A 26,594-nucleotide genomic window follows, 5' to 3' on the forward strand; every position below is an offset into this window, starting at 1 on the left:
CTTGTTACTTTGGAGAAAATGAAATAGATCATTAATCAGAGGAGAAAAGGCTCACAAAGATAGGCAGCTATCATGGTTAGAGAATGATAAACCACGACTATCTTTACAGTAATAGCTGATAGGAAAAATATCAAAGGCACATTACATAAGGCTCATGCTATATTTCCAGAAATCAAACAAGATATGCTGCTACAACAATATTTACACCCGAATAATCAAATAAGCCATATTCAGATTTATAAACAGGTCAAATACGCCGTTTGCATAAATGTTAACGCTGTTCTCTGAAGCGGTGTGATTTATTTATACATGTAATATTTTAGTTTGTGTAACGTTCACATTATTATTAATAATCAATCGAATTTTGCACATGTAAATAAAGAAAATGCTTGGACCGCAGCCATTGTCTGTGACGCGAGCGCTGTAGCGCATGCGCCGGAAGTTGCTGCCGCAGACAGCAACACTGATTCGGCAACGCAGAGCAACAACACTAGGGGAAAAAAATCAAAACACAGTATCCAAATAATACTAATCCAATGCGATGTTCTGAACAATGTGTAATTCCATGATCCAAGAAGAGTAAGTATAGCGTTTAATTGATTTAACGGTACTGCTTTTGCGCACGATTTCTCTATCCATCTTTCCATCAAGCTTTAGAAAGCAACAAAGGAGTCAGCTCTCTGTTTCATGTAGTGTGTGAGAGATGGTTAACAAGCTTTTGGCCTTGTATTTTAGGCCAAAACAAGAGATTAAAGTCAGTAATCATAAATATTAGTGAACACAGAATATCCACTTATGTTGTTGATCTAGAGCAAGCAATGCATTTATTTCAGTGTTTGTTTGTGGGCTATACTACAGTGAATTTGCATGAATGAATGGACGTTAGATTATTATTATTATTTTGCAGCTGTGATTGCATTGTACGTCGGTTTGCTCACGCGTTACTTGCAATAAGCTTGTTTTGTCGGTAAATGTTTAGTTTTTCTAAACGAGACTGCATTTTTCTGGGTGCTTGGTGTTGTTACAGTGCCTTTTAGTAGGCAGACTGCAGATTGCGCATTTGATCCTCTCGGAAAAAAATGATATAAATTTATGGCCGTGACCTTTGCTGAATATCAAAGGCGTTGTCTCGAAATGTCACCGGGGATTTCTCCGCCGAGAAGCAGTGCGGCATTTGAAGCTGGGGGTTTTGACAGCCGACGGCAGATTGGCTGGTGGGTGGAAAGTTATAAAGTCTCTTATCATTAGAGGGTTTATTGTGGTTTGACTGAGATCCTCATACATGCACGACTTTTTCTGAACGACGCCTGACCATTTGGATAGCAATGTACAGTTGCTCTGTCATAAATCTCAGCTGTAGTCTAGCCAGATGGAGTCGTTATTAAGCTTTTGAGTCGACAGAAATCGCACAAAATCGCATGCTTTATGTAACATCGCAGGCCGCTCTTGCAGAAGGATGTAGCCTTTGCTAAATTAAAATGAACAATCAAAGTGATTTACAGATTGCACCTGCTCCGTTTATGATCCCCATTCTTTAAGTCTCGAATTGATCTTTGCGCGAAACTAAACCCATCCAACAAGCGTCCTAAAGTGCATCGTCTGCACAAATATGCTTATGAATTGATACGCCATGTTGTAGACTCGTAAATAAGTGCTGTTTCAGATGAAAGGGGTCGGCAAGGTAACAAAGGGTTGACGTCATGCATCGCATCCGCCCGCATGACTTCCAACTCCGAGTCCCGCCCCTTCTTATTCGGAAAAATAGGACGATTGGACGAACGCCTTGGTAGACGCGTCCTAGTCGCAGCTCGAGCCAATCGGAAGAAGGCTTCCGTGTTGATGTCAAGCGGTGGGCGGGGCTAGTTGGCGGAGAAACCAGTGCGATAGACGCTACCGCTCAATCTGGTGTAGGTGTCTCCACGGCTATTCGTGTTGAATTGGCCACTTTCTGTCGCGGTCCGGGGGATCTCTAACCATGCATTTCGGTCTTGTGGATTGGTGCTAAATGATTTCGTCGAATGTCACCCGTAAATAACTGGATCCCGGGGTAAGACTGAAGCTTATGTGTATGAGCAGACTTACTGTGCTTTTTATTGGCCATATGTTGTGATCTCCGACCGCCTTACGTGTTTTCATGCAGTCAGCAGACTCTTGGCAGCACTGAGCTTTTCCCATCTGTGTAACTGGCAAACAACATGATTCACTGCGATAAACATTCCTGCATTGCTTCCTCGCATTTCTATTGTATGCAAAAGTTTAGCTTTGTTTTGTAGATGAACGTTATACAATAATGGTAAGGTTGCAGACTTTGCATGTAATGTGCAGAATAATCATAACATCCGATTCTGAAGCGTTTATATTCATTATTGTATATTAGTATGTTTTAATTTTGTGGATTCGTTTAAACCACTCTTAAAGAGCGCATTTACCCAAGGCTAGAGGGTGTTTATTTGATTTACGGCTCCAGTAACGTATCTTGTGCTCACTCAGTTAAAGCCAGAGCTTGACATTAGTTACCCACTGAGTGCAGTTTTATATCATTGCGCTGTCTTCTGTCTGCCCTACATTTTCCAAAGGCTGGATAATTAAATTTCAGACTCCTATTTCCAGAGAAACACGGTCTCCTATTCTCAGTACAATTATCGAGCGTGGTGAAGGATCATTTTGACATTTGGGTGTAACGTTTCTCTTTTTCTATCAAAGGCTATTATGTGATTTGCCTTTTTGAATGGATCACAGAGGCAGAGCTTTCAAATATGCATGGCTACTCATACATGAATATATTTTCACTCGTGCATTTCTCCTTTTTCCTGTCACAAAACTCGCTACTTTTTGTCAGAGTACTCCATTTGCTGCCATTGGGTTTGCTGTAATCTGCAGGCTGATTCATAATTTGATTAAACCTTTTTGGTAGGGCTGGGCGATTTGGCCCAAAATCAAAATCGTAATTGATTGAACATTTGAACTCAATTACGATTAATGAACAATTGTTTTATTTTATTTATGTGCATTTTTTTTGCCCCTCATAGTTTACAGACAGGTTTCGTACACTAAATATGTTCACATATTACAAGTGACAGATTTATGAATGAAGGGGACATTACTTGATTTTAAAATAATTGAGGGAAGCACACACTATCTACATATATATATGATAACTTATTGAACATCAACGTTGAACAACTGAATCACGTATTGCCTAAAACCAAATTTTCCTATAAAAAAGTAAAAATAAAAAATAAGATAAAAAAAATAAAAAAGAAAATAAGTAACTTGCGCTTTTAGAAAAAAATTAATTATTTTCAATGTTTTTCATATTAAAAGTAGAAAATAAGCAGTATCTCTTCTGAATAAATATCTCTGGTATATCCTGTAAATAATATTTTAACAGTGCGTTTTCTACATCTTCTGTAAACAAATATTTTAATGTAAATAATAATTTTAATGTAATGGAAAGTATGCCGTCTCAAAGCATCTCTGGCGCAGCTTCCAATCATCGTCAGTGTAGTGCCAAGTAAGGCTCAAGAATAGGTCCATCGTCCTACAGAGATCAGATGTGGCTGCAAACCCTTGACTTCAAACGCAGCAGGGAAAGTAATTAAAAGAATTGACCTGGATTTTGGTCGATTACAGGTTAGTTTTTTATGATACTTGGCAATTTTGCTTAAAACTACTTAGTTTTACCAATTTGAATGACTTCTTTCACTAAAAGCAAAACACGTTGTTCAGCTATTAAATTTATAAAGGCAAATACAGATTTATCGTTCAAATAGCAGTTTGATGACTTGAATATTCATGTAGATTATTATATAATAAAATCATTATTTAATTATATAAATAAATCATGCTTTATTGCATACTGGAAGCTCAGTATCCTCTTAATTTCAGAGCCATTATTCGATTTAATATTCTTACTGCAGACCACTGTATTAGAATAGCAGGGACAATACTGGGAGTTCTTATGTTGGTCCAACATGTTTTTTTTTAATATGTGGTTTTTAAGTAGGCATGGGATTTTTACGGTATGATAAAAATATCATGGTTTCACGGTGTTGTGGTTACTGCTTTAAAATATGCCATTTTTAAATGTCTGGGTAAAAAACTAAAACTTTTTCCCCCTTTGAACATAATATATTATATTTAAGAAACATTTGAAATATTTTGTTACAGTAAACATGTCAGGCTAAATAATGAAAGGGAATCATTGACTTCTGCTGTCTTCATTAGTTTTAAAAACACTGATTTCTTTCATTTAAAACAGCATCTTTGGATATCTTTTCTGCTGGAGATACTGTTGTCCTAAAAAACAAACAAACATAAATGCAAAAACAAAATCTTATATTTATATATGCATCATAGGAACGGTATAGCAGAAAAATTTGGTGGTTTTAAAAAGCAGTAAATCACAGCTGTGCTTGTGTTAAGAACAGTATTGCTTTTGCTCGGGTAATATTGCTTAAATGTCAGTATCAACTGTGTAGTAAGTAACCTCTGCTAATGGAATAACAGTGTGGTCACGATGTTAAAATGTCTCCAGGTGCTTAGTTTTGCAACCCATAGCAACCCGCTAATGCATCTGATAATTAACGCATTCCTCTATGAGTGTGCATGGACGGCTTATGGCTGCGTTCTCCTCTTTAAGTGGTTTATGTTTAATTGACCTGCCTGCGCGAACCCAGAGATAAATAGAGAGGGAGCAGGCTTGATTTTCAGCGTTTGTCTTTAATGTTTGCCATTAATCGTAAGACAGAATCATTCATTATAGAGGAAATGCCAAAGTGGTAACCTGTTTTTATGAATGCCATCATTTTTTTTTTTTATCTCATTGCAGTTAGACGAGATAATGAACATTTTGACCCCTTGCTTATCACTGATCATATGCTCTTATTGAATAACTTTGTGGTATGTGTGGTTAGTAAGTTGTATGGGAAATTCTAGCATGAGGAAAGTGCCTGAAACATGCAGTCATGTGATTTTTGGATTCTGGCTGTTGGTTCATGTCCTTTGCCTGCAAGGCTTAGTGTCATGTTGTAAATACGGATAGTAATTGCTGAGAAGGAGACGCAGACAATTTTGTGATTTTTGAAGATCAGCTGTACGGGGTCCAAGTAAACAGATTTCTCAGCTGAGGGACAAGCAATCACAGCATGTGAGTCAACAGATGATGAATTGCAGTGCACGTTATAGAGAGGAACCCAAGAGGCGGTAGTGAAGGAGATGGAGAGGATGATAACTTATGGGCTGTGTGTTCATCTGAACCTGAATGTGATGATTTATGTTGGTTCATTTTAACACACTGATCTGCTGCAGTTATTATGTGCTTCATATCTCAGGGAAATAATCTAAAAAAATGTTTCTGTTTACTTTGAATATTCTGATTTTTTTTTTTATTTTTATTAAAACAAAAGTTATTGAACCTTTTTAAAAACATCGAAATGACTTAAAACGTAAAAAGTCTGAGAGACATTTAAGTGCCTCATTAAGCTTTTTCAGATATGAGCTCTGATGCAGTTGTGTGTGATTGTAACAGGTCTGCACTGTTTCAATGATCAGTTATTGAAAGAATTGAGTAAATAGGGGATTTTGCACTGGAGGAACTTTTTTCAGTTCCTAGAACTATCCAACACTATTGGAACCACATAGATGTCAGTTTATGCTGATAGGACAAATGTGTGCCATGTGAAATACCACCAATATTTTATAAATATTTTAAAGTGTCTAAGCATTACACAAGCGAGACAATGCAGTATTAGTATAGTTTATTGGTCCTTATGCATGACTCTTTCCCATGGATTCATGCTTTTTATCACTTCTTTAATTAAGCAGTTTTAATTATTCAGTAATTTCAGTCAAATTGCTGATATAAAATTAGCCAACAGTATTAATAATATGAACCACTAACCAACATTATTAAAAAGAAGACTATAATTGTTAAACATCATTTGTGTTTCAGTGTGTCCACTGGGATTTTCTCAAGCTGTGGTGGCAGGCCTTTTACACAGATCTTCCAACTACCTATGGTGTTATTTCAAAGACAAATGTTGTCAGTGCAGTATTAAAAGTCGAGATCACATTCATGTAATACAAGCACGCTAATCTCTTTGCTTGAGCGCCAATTTCCTCTGTTCGTGCACAAAACTTCTTGCACACCCTCAAATATATGCTGCTCAAGTGCAGATTTTCTTGTGTGCTCTCAAATAAACGCTGCTGAAGTGCAATTTAGTGCGTCTATGTAACAAGTATGTCTCCAACATTTATTAGATTTGCGAGGAGTATTTATGAATGTCTCCAATAGACCTACAGAGCGGCATTGATGCGTCCTGAAGTAAAGTGAAACGGATATAAACTCCAGCAAGATAAAGTCATTGTATGCAGAGCCAGAGACCTTTATCTATAAAGTATAAGTATTGAAACTGTGTTCATCCTAACTGAAAGCTACGTCATGTTTGCTGGGCTCACGCATCACGCACGTCAGTCAGTCAGCATGTCACCTTAAAGGGTTAAACAAATAATGCACAGCACATCTACGATTACAGAAAAGTTTGCGTTGTTATAATTCACTTACCTTTTAATATGTTTTGGTGCGATTATAACCCTCTATTAAAAAAAAAAACAGACTGAATGTTTTAAATGAGAAGCTGTAATGTAGCCAAGATAAATTTTGGTGTGGCACCCCACTACAGAGGAATTAATGAAGCGGAAACCATGTGTTATTATAATGCAGCACAGGATATTATTTTAGTCTAAATTGTGCTATATACTATACTTGGTATTTTATACTATAAACAGAGCACCTCAGGTATCCCCTTAGAGATTTTTGTTTTTAATATATTGAAGCCAGCTCAACACACTTGACTAGCCCTCTACTGAGACCGCTCTCCCTCACAGCTAATTAGCATTTAGCATCATTGCTAAACAACCAATACAATCGTCCAAATTTGCTGTGCTGTGCCGATGAGAAGGCGTTGATGCAGGCTTGTGGGTGTGTAGATTCTCATAGCTTGTGGAAATAGCTAGGATCAGAATATTGAGCACAGCTCAGGAGCATGCAGGTATAATATCACAACAATAATATTTCAGGATTTTTGAGGGCAGTCAGCCCAGGGCCCCCCACATTCCAGAGCCCTATGCACTCAGTCACCTTTCCCCCCCTCTAGCGACACCCCTGAATATACATTACCCGCTGCCTTGGTGTGCGGCGTTGTGTTCTTTTTAATGATATGTAGCGCAAGTTGTCATAGGAGATTGGTTCTGCTTTTTGCAGGTTCAGTATCATAACTTATATGTTCATGTCCGCGCGTGTCAGATGAAAACACCATAAAGTCAACCTTCAATTTTTTTCTGCCAGTTTTGATTATGTAACATTTTTTATTTGGCTTGCAAGGAAGCCTGATAGAGCTTTCCATTCAAAGCTTGCACATTCAGCCTGTGTGTGTTTGTGTTGTGCATGCACATTTGCACAGCTGTTTTCCACTGCACGTCACTTGGAGAAAAATGCATGTAAACAGGTCTGTGTCTCATATCTTTCCCCACCTATTGAGAGAGTGAGAGAGAGTTAAACTCCCAGCTGTAAAACCAGGCCACACACACACACACACACATTTTTAGTTCTCAACATCTTTAGTTACACTAGGGCCATAAAGCCTCACTGCCGTCTCTCTCCCATGCCTGCCCTTTATATCACTTCAAACAGACCAAATCTCTCTCTTCTCTACCCTAAAGCAAGGAGCTGTGGCCTGACTCATAAAATCCCTTTGTATGAGGGCAAACTGCAGGTCTGAAGAGATCAGCTGAGAAAGAGACTCCGATAAGCCTGTTAGATGAGAATGAGGCCAATTGGGCCATATGCTTTTAGTGGACAGGTCTGGGTTGTCTTACAGGCCTTCAGTGATTGGGATGCCTACCGGCTTTCTGTTTTGTTTATGGCTGGACTTTGTTTGTTGTCTATCTTGTTAGATAAAGGAAGGGAATGTGCTTGAAAAGGATTTTTACTGGAATTTATGTAACAGTTAGCTCTTAAAAATAAGGGCTTTTTATTTTCATGTATGGTTCCACAAAGAACTTATGAAAAGAATTTATGAAATCTGTCATTTGCACAAACTCTAGGGTTCTGTATGGTGGTAAAAGCTTTTTTGGATTATTGAATTTATTTAGAAAAGTGAAAATATGTTCCTTGCAATATGTTTTAAGATTCCTTTTGTGAACCTAAATGTTTTCTATGGTAAATCTGTGAAAGCCAGTCTTGCTGCACTGTAACTTTAAGTTTAAAGCCATGGTCACACTAGAGTTTGAGGTTGCGATAATCTTTCATATGAGGCTGCGATAATCTTTCATATGATGCTATGAAGTGGGACAGGATAAAACAAGGTGTTTAGACTTAAATAAGGTGAACGATTGCTCCATGTTTTAAATTTCTGTACAGAGAGGTCATGTTTTGATCTTTTTAATTGTTCTCACGCAATCACGTGAATCGTTTTCACAGGTCAGAGTTCACCAAGCTTGAACTTTAAGCAGTGACATGCGAAACTTGTCGCCGGAGCTTGCGTTTCCAGTCTGCCGCATTCGCTTGCATATGAATGGAAGTCGATGGGGCGAAAAGTGCAGTGCAGTAAAACATTTATGAAAATTGGCAAAGAAAACAAGAGATCATTGTGGAGAAGGACATGGCTTTTTATTGTGTATATATTCAAAAGATGAATCAGCACTAAATTACTTCAGTCAATGCAGATTTGCAACAAAAAAGCAGTGACTGATGAAGTTTTACCCATGCCAGAAATCATATCTGTGAACTATCCATAAACAAAACGCGTGAAATCATTATATTGCCATGTTGTCATGTTACAAAAATGATTTAAAAAAGTTTGCATTGCTAATCAAAGGTTGTCTTGAATTTTTAATTGTAATGTACAAAAATGTTCATTAGCACTCCTTACACATTTGGTGGTTTACAGTAAATAAATGTAAATTATATTTAGTAAAAGAAGTGGGTAGCAAAGTTTGTCATGACACCTTTGAAACCGTATTGTTCAACGAGGAAGAATGGATAACATCTGCTAACTGGTAAAGTCATGAGGCGTGACACTGTTCAGACAAAAACGCAGGAGCGCAGTGTTTTTGTCATGTAAAAACCGTGTCATGTGACGGTGATATTCTGCAGGCATGACTGCTGATTTAATGCAGTGACACATTAAAAATAATTGCTCGGTGAAGCTAAATGGCACATAATTTAGTGCAATTTCAGGTCACACCTCATGATAATTTGTTTTATAATACATGTTGATAAAATGTAGGATTAATAACTAAACAAATAACAGTAATTGCAGTCATCATTTTTTAATTCAGTTTTCAACACGATATGTTTAACTAATCCCAGATTTAATGTGACAATGTGTTGTGTGTGTGGATGAGCTCTCAGCAGTTCGTAATAAGCTTTATGCTGAACATCACATGAACAAGCAGAAGAAAATTGGTCTCATGCTTGTTGGAGGAAGTGTTGGGGTCAAAGATGATTAAAAGGGATTTTCAAGCATCAAAACAATAAAGATGTAATATTTACAATAGAGTAGATCGTTTTTTTTTTAGCAATAAATAAAAACAACCATTAACCACGATTTACAAAAGACAGCTACTAAATTAGATAGTAGCATAATTAGATCAAACATTACTTGATGACTTTGTAGACCCCCCCCCCCCCCCACACACACACACACACACCTTTTACTACTGTTAAAATCATTAGGTTTTACACACTTGTGTGGAATAATAAAAAAGTTAAATGCAATAAAATGTATTTGTACATATTGTATGTACATTGGTTATGCTGAACTTGGGTGTTTTATATGAAAGCGTAATATAAAAGGGCATTGTATTTAATTAAACATACAAAGGCCTGCTGAATACTTAATTTTACAATATTTAATACTCTCAATTAATCAAAACTTAAAGGGATAGTTCACTCAAAAATGAAAATTGTCATTATTTACACACCCTTGACCTGTTTCAAACCAGTTTGAGTTTTTTTTTTGTTCTGTTGATCACCAAAGGAGATATTTTGAAGAATGTTGGAAACCTGTGACCACAAACTTCCATTGTAATTGTTTTTCTTACTATGCATGTCAATGGTTACAGATTTGTTCAAAAAATCTACTTTTGTGTTCAACAGAACAAAGTATGGCTGAGTTTCAGTTTCAGATGAACTATCCTTTTAATATCTATCAGTAGGTCGGTGAGTATATGATATTTGTCATTGGCTTTTGTTTTGTTTTGTTGTTGTTTCAGAAAGTATGTTGCCACACAATGACACGACACAATGATAATGAAAAAAAAAACAAGAACTTGACAAAACATGAAATTGAAAAATCGCTACTAAAAACCTGTACAAAATGACTACTGATTTTTCATGTGGCGTTCTCATAGAATAAGAAATTAGTTAATGTTAAAAATCTTGATCTGTAGTTTACAACCGAGACACCACAAACAAAAAGAGACTGTCTCCCTTTTGTTGTGAAAGCAGAATCATGGTACCTGTGAAGGGGAAGTGTGTGTGCGTGCATGTGCTCAACTGATAGGCCAGTATAATGACACTTCTTCTACAGCATGGATTAGATCAGTATTTTGGAAGGGTGTATGTGTGTGTGTCATGCCGTAGAACTGGAACGTGTTTATCCCCTGTGTCAGTGCATCTGTCTGTAAGTTGAGCAGTAGGGCAGCAGTCATCTGCTCTTATCTGTTTACGGCTCTAGATAAGACCTCTGGAACGGGATATCTGACCCTCCCTTCTGTCTCTGCCCTGCTGCATAATGAGGGTTTGCTTGGCAAATTGCATATCTGTCCGGTGTAATCTGAAAAGATGCCATTAGCGTGGCAGTGCACTCATCTGGTGCCCGGACGGCCTGCTGCGCGTTTGGCACCTCTGAGCTCAAGCAACACTGAGCTGTAGTTGAGAAGAGCAGAAAGTGTGATCATCAGATTGAACAAATCAGTCGGGAAGTGTCTGAAGTTTTGTGAGTTTCAGAGTGTTTTTTTTTTTTCACTTCATAGCTAAATGCACAGGCCATCTAGTTGTGTTATACGATTCTGCTTTTACTTTGTCCAGAAATTATACAGTGACTGATTTACACATTCCCCTCATTTATAATATGTATATTTAATATTTATATATAATAAATGTAAATATTATAGGGCCCTTTATTCATGATGATGATGATGATGATGATGATCGTCATAATTATATTCATCATAATTGTTAATAGATTTACTAATGACATATAGCATAACTCAAATGGTTAATTAGGAATGTCAGAGTATAAATATAATAAGAGCATAATTACACTGTAAAACCCAACTGTGACAATCATTAAATGAAATAAGTCAGTCTAATTTATAATAAAATTTTTTTACTTTGGGGCGACGCAGTGGTGCAGTAGGTAGTGCTGTCGCCTCACAGCAGGAAGGTCGTTGGTTCGAGCCTCGGCTGGGTCAGTTGGCATTTCTGTGTGGAGTTTGCATGTTCTCCCTGCGTTCGAGTGGGTTTCCTCTGGGTTCTCTGGTTTCCCCCGCAGTCCAAAGACATGTGGAACAGGTGAATTGGGTAAACTAAATTGTCCAGAGTGCATGAGTGTGAATGAGAGTGTGTGGATGTTTCCCAGAGATGGGTTGCGGCTGGAAGGGCATTCGCTGCATGAAACATGCTGGACAAATTGGCGGTTCATTCCGCTTTGGCGACCCCGGATTAATAAAGGGACCAAGCTGAAAAGAAAATGAATGAATGAAAATTACATTGACTTAATGAAAAAGAGTTATGGTAAGCTGATTATATTCAGCAGGACTTAAAGAGTTATGAATTTAATTAATTCTATATTTTCTGTTAACTGTAATCTAATACCGAACCATTTGAATAGCTATATAGTTGTTTGGACTCAATTCTGAGCTCAATTGAATAACTGAATTTAAAACGTTTAATTTACTAATGCTCTAAATGTTTGAAGACATCAACACAAATAATATTTGTGTAAATGACTCGATATATACAGTGCTTAGCATATATAAGTACACTCCTCACAGATCTCTCTTTTAAATTCATATTTTTAATAGGAAGCTATACAATATTATATTTGTGCATATACATTAGATTAGTCAGTACTGAAGCCAAATCTGGAGCACAAATATAAATACAAATTTAATTAGGAGGAAAAATCAAGAGAAACAAAAAAATTAAAACATTTGTTGAATTTTTGTAGGTTGTAATGAATTTTTGCAATATTTAGCTTGTATTGTATTATCTTTCAATTTCTAAAGATGTTTGGTGACTAAAATATTATTTTAATAACTATATCTGTTTAATAAATCTGTTTTGTTTAAATGCACCAAAATACATCGCCTAAATTCACTGAGAAATGGATACAAATATTCATTTTCAAATGGGGTGTACACAATGACACTGAGCTTTGTATGTAGAGTCATATACACATATATTATTTGTGTTGAAAACTTAAATGGTTTGGCACAGTCGGTTTCCTCAAACAGTTTGATTCGAACGTATCAGTTTTTACAGTGTAATTATCATTTTAATTGATAATTGCATTGGAAAACAATGTTAATTAGGTTATTAGGTTAAATCAGATGTCATAATATTATTATAACTTATTTAGTGTTGTTGGTAGTAATAATGATAATAACATTATGAATGACCTTAGCTTTGCTTAAGTTTTTATTAAGTTGTTGCGTTTTGCTAATTATAGCAATTATAATAATGTATTTTAAAGAATAAATTATATTTAGCTTAGTAATTGTCAACCAAAATAGATAATAGATAATAATATTACAATTGTTATTATTCAGTTTTCCTAATAATGATGGTGATAATAATATATTGCAGCTGGAAGGGCATCCACCGCATAAAACGTATGCTGGATAAGTTGGTGGTTCATTCCGCTGTGGTGACCCCTGATTAATAAAGGTACTAAGCCAAAAAGAAAATGAATGAATGAATAACTTTTTTTTTCTTTAAGAATGTCCTATCTGTAGCTGTGCATTTATCAATCAAAATGTCATAATAATTTAGTTGTTATTCAGTTTTGCAAATAATAATAATAGGTATTATTGTTGTGAGGTATAATTCAAATATTTATAAACAATTGAAATTATTATGTAATAATAATAATGTAATAATAATTTATTATCATTATTATTATTATTTACATTTTGGGGTTTAAAATATAAATGTGAATTAAATAAAATATTAAATGTTTATGATATAATTTTAATAAAAACTGAAGTGTAGTAGTAAAAAAGTAAATTTAAATAGTCCTTTGGTGACATTGAATTAAAATGCGTTTCATCTTTCCTGGATTGTTTCACAAAGAGACAAATGTATAGCTTCTACAGTTTAGAAAATATTGTTGAAAGACACATTTTTGCATAAATCATCGGGGTTTTCATCATTTTGAGGGATTTGAATGTTGTGTTGACAGTCATGTTGACATGCTTGTTCATCTTCATCCTTCATCCGTCCTTTGCCAATCAGGCTGATTTGCATACCCGCAGATAGCCGCGCTTCTATAACGACAGACAGACAGATTGACATAAATCTGGCATATTTTTGCAAGTGTTTTGGACAGAAGCTATCATTTTTTTGGTCTGTTTTCCATTTAAACAGAAGCCACATGGATTTCTGTGCGTGTGTTTCATCTGTGCTTTATGGTCTTTTGTTGAGCGAGGATAATAAATAATACATTTGCAATACATGAATGTGACAGGATGATGGGAGAGTTGATTCCTGCAGGATTAGAGAACAATATGGTGAAACATCAAGAGGTTAATGTCGGGTTACGTGGAGCAGGTTGATTCAGCTGACAGTTGGAGAGATACAGAGGCGAGGAGGGGGTGCGCTGTGGGTATTTGGCATGTCTGTTACATTTTATCATGCCAGCCTCTGCTCTGCCACTCATAAAAGCTCTTTGATGAATGTTCCTTGCCACAGGCGAGTACTTAGTGTCAGCCTTTGCTATTGGTTGCCTTTTTTTATCAGAGGCTGACGCCATTGGCTGTTGAAGTTCAGAAGCCCCTCAGGTCAAACTCAGGCTGTCACACCAGTCAGCCCTGCAGCTTTTCTGGAAATTACTTGCAGCTCAGATCTGTGAGAGTTTGGAAGCCTGCGTTTTTTTATTGTATACATGTTCTTATTTCTGTCCTTTTGTTTTACTTTAGCCCTTGTTTTTTGCTTCATAATAAAAGTGGAAAACACAGACTTTTTTGTGTTATCTTGTGTTTGCCACTAGTCTTGCATGATATTTATACACAAAAAAACCATACATTTTGCAATGGTTTTGGAGATTTAAGTACCTGACCAGTATAGCAAAGGGTTTAGTGTTCAGTTAATTTTGTGCTGTAAAGCTTATAGATTGGTACGTGAAATTTGTTAACGTATTAAGTTTCTAAATAAAATTTGTCTATCAAATTTGCGCCATTAATTTTTGTGCTGTTTAGCGGTAGATGATTTGTGGAAAATTTGATATTATGGTTTTCTCAATGTGTTATGCTCAGATGAACTGTTGTAGAATGAGTATTTTATGATTAGTGTTTCTGATTTCCGTAGAGTACATATGTGACGTTTCAGTTAAAAATACTAAAGAAATAAAGTGTTAAAACTCTTTGAAACTGTCCCTTTTAGGCTTTGATATTAATCCTGCCATTTCAGGCACTGTTGCATTTAAATTCATATGAAGTTGTGATCTTTTCAAAACAGGGCTACAAATGCCTGTGTGTCAGCATAGTGGCAGATTCAAAAACAAGACTGACGTCCTATACACTGTATAAAATGGCCGTGATTTCAACGGTAAATAACTGTAAAAATGCTACAGTACAAATCCGTAACCTGGTTAACGGTATGTTTCCTTAATATATACGGCGAATAGCCTTAAATTGATTAAACAATGTTTATTTCATGACTTTAATTTTATGTGTTTAACCATACTGGTGTTTAGTAGCTGTGTGAATGACGCTGAGCACTTTCTATATACTGATACACTTTTCTGCTTGTGGGAAACTGTGTTTGTGATGATCATTGGTTCATTATGTAACTTCCTCATCACCACCTGCATATGGGTGTGTTAATGTGTCAACTCTGTACCAAAAGATGTGTAGATGTTGGTAATTCAAAATACAGAAATATTACCTGTATAAATTAATAAAATACAGTAGTTGACTGTAAAAATTAGAAATTACTTTTACGGTTTGTACCGTATTTTTAACTGTAAAGTACTGGCAACCACAGCTGCTGTTTTTTTACCGTAAATTTTACGGATTTATTTTTTACAGTGTACTTATGAGGGAGAGATCGTCACTAATGAGTGGGGCTTTCTCCCTCACAATAAAGAACGTCAATCAAAGTAGTTCTGCAGACTGTTTTTATCAAGTGTGACTATAGAAAATAAAATTAATACATTTTTACCATTAGAAGCTGGTTATATTTACAGACTGTTGCAAACAGTCTTTTTGTACATGAAATAGAGTAAGATTATTAGATTATTCATATAATGTTTGAGTGGTTCACCTGGCATCAGAACAAGAACATCTACTAAATTTGGTTGCCTATAATCTAAAGTGCTCACATGGCGCTAAAAACGGTTAACCTTTTAATATATATTACAGTTTAAACATTCAATAAAGATGCAGATTTCAATGTTTTGACATAAAACAAGTCTTTATCTCAGCCATGCCAAAAAAAGAACATGGGCTTAAAAGACCAGTGATTACATACTGTATGGGATGGTTTTCAAAATGAACTCCTGAAAGAATTGTAAAGTTAAAAATAATGCTTTTAATGTTTTTTTTGTATCATCTCTTATTGTAATATGGTTTTATCTAGATTGATCTTGCTATGAAATAATAGCCATAAGTGGCAATAAATATGTGGCAATAAATAAACAACAACAAAAAAATATATACATACTGAGTGCATTCTTCATGTATATCATTCTACACCACAACATTGAGTACGTTTACATGGACACCAATAATCCGATTTTAATATGATTAAGACAATACTCTGATTAAGAGTATACCATGTAAACAGCGATTTTTGATTAATCCGATTAAGGTCATAATCGAACTAAACAGAAATCGAATTAAGACATGGAGTATGCTGATTTTAGTAGCATCATTGAAGTGCAGCACAGACATGTAAACACCTTAATCAAACTATTACTGTCGTGTAGGAGTTTCGCTGCGTTTTGCACCAGGATAGTTGATACACACACGGCTTTTTGTCACTATTCTCTGCACCCATCGAGTCAGTAAAAGACCACAGACACATACACCGCGAAATGCAGAGGTTTTTTCTCCCATTTGGCCTGTGGTATCAAATTTCATTAAAACAACACTCTTCCAGCAGTTCATACTCTCATCCAATATCTCGTTTGTCACAGGGGGCATGCAGGAAATGTTCCTGAATTAGAGTGAAACTACCAAACTGCAGTTAGAGTCAACAAATTAAAAATGAAACACCCAAAATTACATGAAACTCTGGAGGAAATGACGTTAATTGCAATGACGTTAATCGAATTATGTGCTATGGAAATGGGATCATGAAGAAACCTTCAAAAAGCAACTCATGTTAACACCTTATTCAGATTAAGGCAAATAATTCAATCACTGATGTCCATGTAAACATAGCCACTGTTCATTGTTTCAAGCAGGCATGAATATTTGTATAAATTAAAGCGATTAATCAGAATTATTAGTGTTTTTTTTTGTTTTGTCGTTTGATTAACATTAATGACACACGCTAGCAGATTTATTAGGCATATACTGATAAATTTATGACATTCTCCAAACTTTTAACATCCATCTAAAGAATAAATGACTGTTAATATCAATGTTTGTCAAGGTGGACATTTTGTGTGATTTAATTGAATTTCCACAAATTGTCCCTCCCTGACATTTTCATCTTTTATCTAATTGTTATCAAAAATATCAGCTTAATTCCTGTCATTTTTTTGTCCCTTTTTATCTTAAAAATTAAAAACGTATGATGAACATTTTTGTCAACAAAATCAGCATTTATTGCATTAATTTTTGCATTTTCCTTGTTTTAAAATGCCAAAACAGTAGTTGATTTTCTTTTGGTAAAAAAGTAACAATGCATTAATAATTATTAGATTAATATCTGCTTTTTAAAGCTGAAATATTCAACCGTTTAACAAATCTAATTTAACTACACAAATCAACCCATGATCATTTTTTTGTCTACAGTTCATTACCAGACACCAAAATATTGGTATTGATCCAGTCCTTTTTGCCACACATCTGTTAGCACTGAGCCTATTAAAAACACGTCGGAGGATTAGCGCCGTCTGTTTCTGTCACTATCTCTTCATTTCACTTTCAACCTAGCTTTTGTGAGCCTTCTTTCCACACAAAAATCTCTGAAGCCACGTTTAATGTGCATGTGTATTTATTTCACATTGCAAAGTGACGGTAAAAGTCGAAAGAGTACTGACCTGGATGCCCTGTAAACCACTTTGGTTGTGCTGGGCCACCATTATGCCAGCGTGCATGTGTGTAAGTGTTTGTTTAGCATGTATGTGTGTGCAGATTTCAGAGCATGCGTGTTATTTCAGCGTGAGGGATCTAGAGAAGAGAATAGGGGCCCTTTATGTGGCCGGCGAATCAGTGCTCCTGTTAAGACCCATTGTTGAGATTGCTGAATACCAAATGTTGAATGCTATCTCTGCACACAGCGAAATGGACTGATGGCATTATTCTGTTGGTAGAACGAGCCCAGCGGAAGGCACTGCTTTAACCGCAGTGTTTATTTTTTTATTTAGTGAAAGTAGGAGAGAGGGCATGAATGAATAACAGGGCTTGTATGTAATGTAAGAGTGGAGGTGAAGGGTAAGCGCTGACCTTCAGTGAAAGAAGTGCTCGTGAATGGATGTTTGTGTCGAGAGCTGGAAGTAGTGTGTGCTGCGTGTTCATTCTGAGAGAGACTTCCTCTACGTAAGATTAACCTCAGCACCTCTGGCTGCTCCCTTTCCTTCATGTGTTTTTGAGATTGGGTTCGATGGCTGTTCATAATGACGTATTAACTGCGTTTATTGGTTTATTGTGTTATGGCAAAAATGAATCGTGGTTAATCGCATCCAAAATAAAAGTTTGTTTCGACTTCAAATATGTATGTGTACTGTGTGTATTTATAATGTATAAATGCACACATGCATGTAAAGATTTGAGAAACTGTTTAATTATATAAAATATGTATATGATACAAATTCAATATTTAAATATCTATGGGCTGGGCGATTAATCGAAAAGTAATCGAAATCGACATTCAGAACCTATGTTTTTTAGGTCAATTTTTTCAATTACTTTTCCTACCGTGTGTGGAGTCACGTGACCCCGCTCTGTTACGGCTAATTTATTATATTAACTTCTAAATTCTAATTTATACTTACTATATTATTCTGATATTATACCTCAGCCAAGCATATATGTACGGTCTGCTGCAGCCTTCGCACACCCGCACACCTCTCAAAAAAATTTAACTACACGTCACAGCGATGCCTAGCACAAGCTTTGTGATTGGTCAGTTTGGTAGCAGTGACAATGGTGGGCGGTGCGGAGAGCCGTGTTTTAGGCAATGCGTGGTTTAATTTCAGTTGCTCAGCGTTTATGTTCAATAAATATTCATGGATTATTATTTACTTCAATTATTTTAAAATCAAGTAATGCACCCTTCATTCAAAAATCTCATTCAAGTAATATGTGAGCATATTTACTGTATGAAACTTGTCAGTGAACTATGAGGGCAAAAACTAAATGAAATAATCGTTCATTAATCGTAATCGAGTTAAAAAGTTTTGATTTAGATTTTAGGACAAATCACCCAGCCCTATATCTATGTAACAAAATATTTTGTATAGGTTTGTTTCTATCACATATACATGATATATAATACACACACATATATTGTCAAAACAAACTTTTATTTTGGATGCAATTAATCACAGTTAACCATTGTCATTTTATGTGGTGCAGTCAAAGTTGAAATTGAGAGTTATTTTGATGACAGGACGGGTATTTTGGTCTGTTCTCTTAACTGCAGTTACTAAGTTTTCTACGTGGGTATTTATTTAGTTTTTTCTGTGTTTGTGTTTTTTTGAGTCTAAAATGCTGGTTGACTAGCATTTTTTGAATCATCGAGAACCACGGTTTGGGGTAAAGATTTCACATTAAAAATGTGTTTCATCAAACAAGAATGCATTGAGAATTTATTAAAAGGGATTTAAAATGTTTTTTTCGTCATATAACCCTGAAAAAATGTTTTACATTTTCCACAAAAATATTGTGAAATGATAACAGATTTTGAAATGATAACATATTATGGTGATTTTGTACGGCATTGTACAACTGCGTTGGTAAAACTAAATACAGTTTGAATTGGTTTGCTTTTCCATTGCGGTTTAGTAATGCTTCAGTTGTGGGTGGGATTATCTAATATCTACAATACAATACTTCTACAGATTACCTACAAAGTTAAATTCTCACACACTGTGCCCCTTCCTCTCATTTTTGGCCATGAGGATATTCCTCTAGGTTAAGTCTATCATTATTGTACGGGACATGGTTGCTCTGCCGGTGAATGTTAACTTTGCCTTTAATTTTTATGTTTACCAGAGTGTTTATTTCCTTTTCTAGCTGCACTTTCAAATGTATTTTTGTCATTTTCATTATAGTGGGTTTGATATCTCATATAGCTAATCCAGTGGTGCTGGAAGTGATGATTTACTCTGGCAAATCAGTGAATTGGAGGTTTACATGTTACATTTTGGTAATGATACAGCTTGTTTGGAACATCAGCCGAGATGATAAACTGCAAAGAAAAAAACATATGACAAAAAGTCAAAATGTTTTTATCAGGGCTGTTAAAGTTAAGGCATTAATTGTGCTTTACTGTTGATGCAAATAAACTTTTAACAGTGTTAATTAACACATGATTAACGCAGCACAGTTGGAAAAATATGCAGCCATAATGCAGCACTCTCAGAAATAATGGTACAAGAGTTGTCACTGCATGGTACCTTTTCAAATGGTACATATTTGTACTTAAACGGTATATTTTGGTACCTCAAAGGTATATGTTGCTACCTAAAAATTTCAAGAGGTACACTTTTGTACTTTTTAGGTACGAATATGTACCCTTGAGGTATTAATAAGGACCCTTTCCGTACAAATATGTACCTTTCAAAAAGGTACCACCCCAGTGACAGCTCTTGTACCTTTATTTCTTAGAGTGCACCTATTGCAAATGATGAATAAAAAAGCTTCAAACGGTAAAATTATTTACACAACACTGTCTGATGATTCTGTCAACAAGAAAAAGTTATTAGCTTTTATTGTCGATGTGAATTAAGTTATCAACACATCGCATCGAGTGATGCAGAGAACTTCTCTCCCCCTCATCAGCAGACCAATTTCCCCCCATTCATAGAGAGCTTCACTAAGCAATATTTGTAGCACATCTGGCATCAAGGTTAATTTCAATTTGAAACAAAGAGTCAGATCTCAATGGATTTTTATTTTCATGCAGAAAATGTGTGAAGTCCTTTATTACAATGACTGCCGTGTCAACCATCTCAACAAGCACAAAAACTAATGTTGCAACTCACAAAACTTTATATTTTCATTGTTGGTCATTGAGCTGAAAGGCTTTTAGTTCATGCCATAAACAAGATCATGAAATGTACTACCCCTGTAATTGCCCAGTCTGACTCATCCGGTCTCTCTGCTCTCTACATTTACTTTAACAAGATATTCATCCCTCATGCTCCGCTCAAAGCCCTCAGATTCTCGTAAACTTTCCTCCAAAAAGATCAACTGTTATGACAACTGTGAGGCCTCATAGAGACTGTTATCTGCTATGAGGGTTTATTAAATGCAGGCTGCAAGCTAACTAACGTCTCTGTTTACTAGCCTGTCTACAGCACATGGTCTCACTTTCTTAGCTTCCTAATCCTGGAATGTGTCTCCACGCTGGATGCGCTCAGATCAGGAGATCACGTTGCCCTATAATGACAAGTCAGAGTTGAGGAGTGTACAAATGGACAGCCAGGTCAAAAATCGGGTGCTGTTATGCAGAACTGGCCATCTTTGGCAAAGTTAAATGTTAGTGACAGTTTATTCAGGATCAGTGGCAATTCTTTGAGCTTATCAGGGGTTTTCTTTAAAAAAAACCTGTAGCCTGAGGGAAGGGCAAAATAACTAGAGCTTCTCTTAATGTTGGTTCAAGTGTAAACAGTTTAATATTGTTTACTCTACAAATAATGTTAAAGCTACAGCTGAATCCTCCTGCAACCTAATGGGTTACAAAAATGAACATTTACAGAAATAAATCACAGATGTGTGATATACTTGTCAGAATTAGCCTTAATTTACAGTTGTAAAAGGAGTTTTCTGTTGGTACATTTTGTGATATACACAATACACCTAAGGTTGATTGTAAGATTTTTGTAATTGATTTTTGCTTGTAAGAAGGTATTGTTTATGCTCACCAAAAGGGTGCATTTGGGTTGATCAAAAAACAGTAATTTTATTCCTGTTATGTCAAGTTATTACTCCAGTCTTTAATATCAAATGATCCTTTAGAAATCATTCTAATATATATATACACAGTTAAAGTCAGAATTATTAGCCCCCCTGTTAATTTTTTTTCCCCAATTTCTGTTTAACTGAGAGAAGATTTTTTAAAACACATTTTTAAACATAATAGTTTTAATAACTCATTTCTAATAACTGATTTATTTTATCTTTGCCATGATGACAGTAAATAATATTTTACTAGATTTTTTCAAGACACTTCTATACAGCTTAAAGTGACATTTAAAGGCTTAACTAGGTTAATTAGGCCAACTAGGCAGGTTAGGGTAATTAGGCAAGTTATTGTGTAACGATGGTTTGTTCTGTAGACTATCAAAAAAAAATTGCTTAAAGGGGCTAATAATTTTGACCTTAAAATGGTGTTTAAAAAATGAAAAAGTGCTTTCATTCTAGCCGAAATAAAACAAATAAGACTTTCTCCTGAAGAAAAAATATTATCAGACATACTGTGAAAATTTCTTGCTCTGTTAAACATCGTTTGAGAAATATTTAAAAAAAGAAAAAAAAATCTAAGGGGGGCTAATAATTCTGACTTATGACTTATATATATACGGGTAAAAAATGACATAGGTGGGTAGTGTAAAATTGAGCGGCTTTGTAACAGCATGCCCACCAGCCCCGGTCTTCACTTATAAACCTGTTAAGATCCCCCAAAGAGGTGCCATAGCCTCTCCACATACAAACGCCTACAACAGTTGTGATCTCCCAACGAGACTACAGATTTTTGAGCGATGCCTTTTAGTTTTCAGCAGATTTTAGGCTGGAAACAGTCAGCTACATCTGGCAACACTGGTTCTCGGAAGTAAACAAACAGCTGGCGGTCAGCTCACGTGTGATTTCGCGGCCGCAATTACAGTACATCATTACATGAAGACAGAAATAAATTTTTTGGGTGAATTATACCTATAAATACAGTATGTGACACTTTTAACGCCATTTGAAGGTGTCAATGTTGCTGCGAAGATTTGTGCGACTGCCTTGCTTCTCTCCTGACCTTGAAAATATAATAGGCTGAATGGTAGAAAAAGCTGAATTAAGATCATGTGTAGGGTCGAATCGAGATTGTGATCTTTTTTCGATTAATCGTGCAGCCCTAGTGTGTGTTTCATTCAATTGTTTTAAACTCAAGTAATGCACCCTTCATTCAAAAAGCTCTCACTGGTGATATGTGAGAATATTGACTGTACAAAACCTGTCGCTAAACTATGAGGGCAAAAACGTTACAAATAAATAAAATAATCGTTCATTAATCATAATCGAGTTAAAATGTTCAATTAATCGAGATGTTGATTAAAGGCTAAATCACCCAGCTCTACATTGATCACAAAATTAGACCATTTAATTTTAGGATTGAGTCGATCTATACAATTGAATAAAATACAAATTTATCAATAAAATATTAGTTTCTCAGTCATTTATAATAAATCTGAAGATCCTGACTAGCTGATTCAGGTGTGCTTAATACCTAGAGGCTAAACACTGCAGGACAATGGCCTTCCAAAAACAGGTTTGGACACCCCTGAACTACAGCCACATCCATCAAAAACAAGCGTGCAAAAAATGTACTTAAACTAAATGCGAACACGGCAAGCTAATAAATCAGATGTGTTTTCTGAAGGTGGCGAGAGGCGAGATCTTCTCCAGGCTTTCGGGTCTCCCGCTGATTCATGCAGGCAGCTCAGTGGTTCTCAATCTCACGCAGGATCAGACACGGGTCTGGCTCAGAGGACGCTCACTCCCGCGCTCTCCGAAGAGAAAGAGAGAGTTGTTCGCAGAAGCAGGTGCAGAGAGGTGCGCTGACAGACATGAGGGTGGCTTAATATCCTGTCAAAAGATGAAGGTGCCTTCTAGGCTTCTGCCGTCCTGCTTGAAATCTTGCAAAAACAAGTTGATCCGGTGAGCTTTATTACTTTAGTGCGCTATTAATGGATACAAAAAGCTACACACACACACACAAAGGTCTTGCCTGAGAAGTGTAGTGCTTGGGTGAATGAGTGTTGGAGTGGCTGCGGGGGCAAGCAGAGACCTTTTGTCAGGCGTCTCTCGATGATCAATGAAGGGTACACCTTCAGCCATTTCCCTCTTTTGTGTCGCCGATGAGAATGCAGGGTTACTTTAAGAAACCGTCCATTACTAGAAGCTCTTTTGTGTGTGTTTGTTGATGCTAGCTCTTTTTTGTTTAGTGCTTGCGTGCATGTGAAAGCGTATTTGAAGTAGCCTGCCAACCCTATTCATAGACTGATGTATTTCCACAGCTATTAAAATAAATCTCGGCATTTTCCTTTTTGTTTTGCTTTTTTAAGGGACATATCTCTATTTTATTGAAGTCTATTACTATACCACGGAAGCCTGGAAATAAAAAACAAAACAAAAATGTCATTGCAAGATTTTATCAATGCAATTCTGAGTTTTAATATTAGGATTCATCATCTTTTTTTTAATTTTGAGAAAAAATATCTGAACTACGAGATGAAAGTTTTGCTAAATTATGAGTTAACATCTTGCAATTCTGACTCCATAGGCTCCATCATTTTTAAAAGTCAGCTCGGAGCATAAAACGTGGAGTCGTTTGATGAAAAGCCATTCATGTGACCTAGTTTCTGAAATGCGGCATAGCCTGGCTGGCAGTGAGTAAGACCTACACGGGCAGCATTACAGAGCCTGATTGAAGAGGATGAGAGGGAGCTCTGTGTGTGTGTTGGAGAATGAGAATGTGTGTGTCTGCATTCAGTCACGGTTGGGCCATTTGTCTTCCTATAGTTGATGTTCCAGGGTCTCATTGCGTGCTGACTGTCCCTCTGTGGCGGCTTCCTGTAATTAATAGGGGCTCCTGCCCGAAGTCATCTGAGAGCAGGTGTTTCTGTGAAGGGGAGTAGCGTTATCTCCGTGACCCGACAAAAATTCATCCTCTCATATCATCGAACACGGCCTCCATCCACAAATCAGTTTCAGTTTAGTGACTACAGAGAAGGCTTATTAGTGCTGCTGTCAAAGCTAGGGACAAGAATATCATATAGACTTGTTGGTGGATGCTTTTGACTCTGAAACCTTGACGTGACAACGTGCTTCTGCATCTATAGTGCCGTTTGGTTTCAGAACAACTGACTCAGCTAAGCTAGATCTTTTTGATGAATCAAAATTGTGGTTTGTAATCATTCGTGATATCAGAATTGCTGTTTTAACTGTTTGCTTGTTTACATTGTCACTCACTTTTTATCATTTTTCTGATTAAGCGAGGAGCAACACTGACATTGATTTTATACAACATTTCAACAAAACAAGTTTACAGAGATACATTTTTAGACAACATTTAGTCTTCTTTTCCCAATCAAAATAGTTTTTGCTGTGAAGCTGGAGCAGTGATTCATTCATAAGACAGTCAAATCTTTTTGTTTTTTTAATAAATGAATCATTTGCTTCGTACACATCATTTGAATCAATGATTCAATCACTTACTGATTAAAACTGCTCCACACACAATGAGTATGATGAGAATTTGTCACAAACGCTGCCTGATGTTTGTAATATTTTGGACATCATGTGCTTTGAACGGTTTAGTTTGCCCACTGTGTTAACCCATACCTGAGCCGTTCTTTCACAGTCTGAAAATAATTATATTTATTTAAATAAATCTGTTTTCCCAGTGATGGGTTGCAGCTGGTAGGGCATCCGCTGTGTAAAACACATGCTGGATAAGTTGGCGGTTCATTCCGCTGTGGCGAACCCAGATTAATAAAGGGACTGAGCTGAAAAGAAAATTAATAAATGAATAAAATAAAATGTATCTGAAACTCCATTGTGAACAAGAACACAGAATTTTATCAAAGTTTAACAGCAAAAGTACAGACACAGGACACTGACAAATGTTCCTAGTATTCATTCACCCTATCGTGGGAGTATACCCTCACTGGTCACTTTATTAGGTACACCTGACTAATACCGGGTTGGACTCGCTTTTGCCTTCAGAACGGCCTTAATCCTTAAAGGCATAGATTCAGCATGGATTTTGCTCCATGTAGACATGATAGCATCAAGCAGTTGCTGCAGATCCATGATGCGAATCTCCCGTTCCACCACATCCCAAAGTTGCTCTATTGAATTGAGATCTGGTGACTGTGGAGGTTTTGAGTACAGTGAACGTTAATGAGCAGTTGGACAAGTGTACCTAATAAAGTGGCCTAAAAAAAGTAGTTTTAACACTTTTTGTTCTACATGGGAAAACAATTGTATCAGTAGTAAGGCTGTGCATTACTGAAATTAGGGCTGCATGATATTGGAAAAGTCTGACATAGTGATTTAAAAAAAAAAAAAAGTTTTATTATTATTATTTTTTTATTCTGCGCTATATATTGTGATATGAACACAATTTCACTAGATCGTTGAATATCTATTTGGAAAGAATTTCTAATTTTAGATGGACTGACATGATTCTGTGGAGGAGTGCATAAAATACAATAAACAATCTACAAGCATAAAGAAATTCAATAAAGAAAGACATCCAAATTAAATAAACAGCATTTAACTTTTTTCCAAGGAGTCAAACTGTATTCAGGTATAAAGTAATTGAATTATTAAATGTAAAGGAATACTCCATAGTATTCAGTTTATTAACAAAATCAATCGTTGTTAATTTGTCGAAGTTACAAACTTATGTCCTACTGTAGTAAGAAAGAGGGCATATTCACATACAAGGATCTCATTTTAAGTTGAAAGAACATTGTAAAAACAAAGACAATTTTTCATTCCTGTCCTATCATTTTGGTAGTCATGCATCTAAAATCAGTATTCCTGATTCAATTCTCGGCCGCTCAAATGACCCAACACTTTGGCGTTGTTTGTATGTTCTAAAGGACTTTAACAGGCGTTTAATCCATTCACCTCAGTCTTGTTTCACAGAAATGTTTCACTGTTTGAGGCTGATATGTTGAGAGCAGCTT

At 36.1% G+C, this 26,594-nt stretch overlaps 1 protein-coding gene across 2 annotated transcripts in view; it reads left to right on the forward strand.

The window, feature by feature from the left end:
- Window positions 1-402: 402 nt before the first annotated feature.
- Window positions 403-26,594, forward strand: part of fam222ba (family with sequence similarity 222 member Ba) — an 81,856-nt gene continuing 55,664 nt past the window's right edge. Inside the window, exon 1 of one of the 2 annotated variants that reach the window (XM_056458212.1) lies at window positions 403-579. The gene's annotated coding sequence lies outside the window, so the exon portion shown is untranslated. Of the gene's footprint in view, window positions 580-1,879; window positions 2,048-26,594 lie in introns of those variants that run through there. The other variant, XM_056458211.1, reaches the window with a different exon arrangement.

This window comes from Danio aesculapii, chromosome 5 (genome assembly GCF_903798145.1).
Source record: "Danio aesculapii chromosome 5, fDanAes4.1, whole genome shotgun sequence".
In the NCBI taxonomy this organism is placed as follows: Eukaryota; Metazoa; Chordata; class Actinopteri; order Cypriniformes; family Danionidae; genus Danio; species Danio aesculapii.